The sequence below is a fragment of the Otolemur garnettii genome, unplaced genomic scaffold (genome assembly GCF_000181295.1).
Source record: "Otolemur garnettii isolate 467f Iridium unplaced genomic scaffold, OtoGar3 scaffold00015, whole genome shotgun sequence".
Classification (NCBI taxonomy): Eukaryota; Metazoa; Chordata; class Mammalia; order Primates; family Galagidae; genus Otolemur; species Otolemur garnettii.
The window spans coordinates 6,908,770-6,912,613 of record NW_003852410.1 but is presented as its reverse complement, the minus strand read 5'-3'; positions in this window follow the sequence as shown (position 1 = coordinate 6,912,613).

Below are 3,844 nucleotides of genomic sequence, written 5' to 3'. Positions count from 1 at the left end.
GCTATTTTTTGGTTGCAGCCGTCATTGTTGTTTGGCGGGTCTGGGCTGGGGATTCGAACCCGCTACCTTAGGTGTACGTGGCTGGTGCCTTAGCAGGTTGAGCTATAGGCACCGAGCCTAGATAATCATCTTGCCATTTTTTTTAAGTGATACTGATTTATTTGAAGAGTCCAAGCCAATGGTCGTGTGGAATGTTCCACATTCTCAGTTTGTTTCATTGCTTCCTCATAAACATTTTTGGCATTTTTGGCAAGAACATTTCATATGTGATGTTGTATACTTCTTTTTCTTTTTTTGAGAGTCTTATTCTGTTGCCTGGGGCTAGAATACAGTGGCATGATCATAGCTCCCTATAATCTCAAACTCCTGATCTCAAGTGGTCCTTTTGCCTCAGCCTCCCAAGGTTCTAGGATTACAGGTGTGAGCCATCAATGTTGTGTACTTCTTATAGAATCTCGTCAAGATGTAAGTAGTGTATTTGTCCCAGTATTGTTGAAAGTGAATTTGATCACTCGGTTATAGGGGTGAATCACATGGGTAATTGCCATGTCCCTTCATTGAAAAAGGTCTATTTTTCATGTAGGGCTGCTGCATTTTTGTTGGTGATTTCTTCTGGTCTCCCTACTACTTCCAATTAGTCAGTACTGAATACGCACCCCAGAACTGAGCTACATGCTACATCTTTCTAGGACCTAGTTCCTGTCTTCAAAGAGATTATCTTGTTGGAGAGACAAAATCACAGAAATATGGGGTTAAAAGATGATCTAGCCAGGTGTGGGTATCTATGAATGAATTCTGGGGTATTTGTACAAGAAACTTCAAGAACTGGTGCTAAAATTTGGAGTATCTATGTCATCCTAGGACAACTGTCCATGAATTTTATAAGATTTTCATAGAGAGCTATCACTCCATCCCTCCATTACAAAAAGTTAACAATGACCGAGAAAGACTAGTTGGACTAGCTATACAGTGGCTATTTATTTACTGATATTTCTCATGATCAATGTCAGTCTATTACAATAGGTAATACAGTGTTAGTACCAAAAAAAGTAGATCGAATTCTGTAACTTGGGTCTTAGATAGTCTTTCTATTTAAGTGTGATGGAGAAGCAATTAATTAAAGTATTTAAGCCTCATCATGACATTCAGAGATAATTAAAGTCATACCTGAGAGAAAATTGGGAATAGTGCTACCCCAATATTCTGAAGTTTGGCTTGGAGCTGAGTACTGTACTAGGACATGTCAACATTTTCTCCATCCTTGTTGAGCTTTGGAATAGCTAGAGTGAGTTTGCAAAGCTCTTTCATGTCCGATGACCCATTGATCTATTGAGGTTGGCAAGGCAAGGATTATTGGATTACCTTTATTAAAATAAAATGGATATTAAGAGTGCATCTGAGTATCAAACCCATCTGTTTTCTGACCTCTGCTTTCTGTAGCGTATATTGCTCTGTTAATTAGGGCAGCATTTGAGGGTGGGCTTCTAGGCAGATGAATTAAGTTGCGGTTTTCAATTATGTTCTGCTGATGAAACCTGTTTCTATTTGTAGGCTTTCCCTGGGGGTCAGCTGGTGCGCTAGTTTTGGATCTTCAGACTTCTACTCAGTCTGTAATGTACCAACTCTGCAAAGACCTCCTACTTCCCTGTGTCAGCATTTCTTTCTTTCTTTTTTTTTTAAATTTCATTTTATTTTATTTTTTGTTGTTGTAGTTTTGGCCAGGGCCGGGTTTGAACCTGCCACCCTTGGTATATGGGACCAGTGCCCTACTCCCTGAGCCACAGGCACTGCCCCTGTGTCAGCATTTCAAGGGCAAAGTCATAAATGGTCATTTTGCATGGCTGGTCATCATCTTGGACAGGGATCTTGGGAAGCAGACTCTGTTTTCTAGATCAGTGCCATCCAATAGAATATAAATGAGCTGCATGGGTAATTTTTAATTTCTTCGTGGCTACCTTAAAAAAGTTAAAGTAAGCAGGCAATATTAATTTTAATAATCTATTTAACCCAATACATCAAAATATTATCATTTGTCCATGTAATTAATATGAGTTATTAAGGAAATAATTTGCTTTTTTATGTATTAGGTCTTTGAAATTCAATGTGTATTTTATATCTTCTTCACATCTCAGTTATAACTAGCCACATTTTAAGTGCCTGTATATCTTAGCCTAGTAGCCACTGTATTGGAAAACACTAGTCTAGAAAATTCTTCCAGAAAAAAGCAGCCCCCTTCTCTCTACTGACGATGAAGAAGGAGTTGGGAAGTGACCCTTTTGTTCTGATATTAATCATCATTATTCATTAATCATACATGTAATGAATACATTACATATCATTAATCATACATTACCAAAATCATACTCTTTACCTCATAGCAAAGTTAGCAAAATTACTGTTTAGTGACTTACTAGCTTCCAAAACTTGTAAAATGTTGGCTATGATATGAGTGGGCTAGAAGGCTTGCATGTTCCAAAAATATGCTCATGTAGCCTGCCATACACAGGACACACCTTTTATTAAAACAGTTTTTTGGGAGGGCAGTTTTTGGCTAGGGCTCAGCTTGAACCCGCCACCTCTGGCATATGGGGCCAGTGCCCTACTCCTTTGAGCCACAGGCGCTGCCCTAAAACATTTTTGGTAAACATTGTTTTCCACACGTCTGTTAAAGTGTGCATTAAGAAGACTAAGTCCTGCTGGGGCTGGGGAGGTAGGAAGTACAGTCATGAATAAGACATAGATCCTGGGCTTCGGTGAAATTTGTGGTCACAGAGGGAAGGCAGTGGTTAAAGCAGGCAGGAATGTCCACTGTATCACGAGGATGAAAATTGACCAAGCATTCTTCAGAAAACTCATGTTAAAATTCTTTGTGTTTCTGAGTTAGAAGCACATGAAATACCCATCCTTCATTATTCACCAGTTATACTGGCATAGACTGATCTATTGAATTTGCTTGAAAAGTAGCACCAAAGATCCTTTGAAAATGGAAGAGGTTGTTTTCTTGGGGAAAGAGAAGAGAGGACGGAGATGAGGAACAGCTCCTTTGTGTGACAAGCTGAGGGAGTTTCTTGATGGGGAGGAAGAGCTTCAGGTATTAGGCTCTAGACTTCTAGTGCCCAGTAACTAGAAGGGAGGAGTGGTAAGAGAAAATGTAATGAACACAAACTTTGTCTACTTCAGAGCTTTGCCCCTTCCTGAACTCGTATGACACGCTCATAGCAGCAAGTAAATACAAGGTGTGTGCTTACCTTGGGTAGTCAAGGGAGAGCATCAGTTTAGGTCCAAGACTGGAGTCAGGCAGTTACCTCTGTGACTTTAGAGAAGTGACTTAACGTCTCTGTGCCTTCTCCTCAGTTTTCTCATAAATAAAAAACGGTTCGTAAAGAGGATTTGATAAGATGGATAACAAATTTAGAATAATGCCCCATGCATGGCATGTGCTCAGTAAATGCCAGTAATTATTATTAGTTTTTGGCATCATGTCAGTAGTAATTATTAGCTATGACGTTCCTCTAATTTGTTCCTAAAGTTTCACAAGACTCTTGACTATTTGGCAACTCAGAAGTGAACAAATTCTGATGAGAATCTCCCTAAGGTGGAAAAACTGGGGCAAAGAGACGATAACGGCTTGCCCAAGGGCACAGAAGCTGCTCCTCAAATGGGGAGACAGGCCATTTAAGGGGGGTAATGATGGATCTCCCTGAAGACAAGGCCTTAATAACATTTATAGGCTGGACCCTGAATCCAGGCTGCACTACTTAACTCATGATGATATCTTGGGAAATTATCTGATTTCCCTGAGCTTCAGGTGTGCACTTGCCAAGTTGATATAATAAATATACTT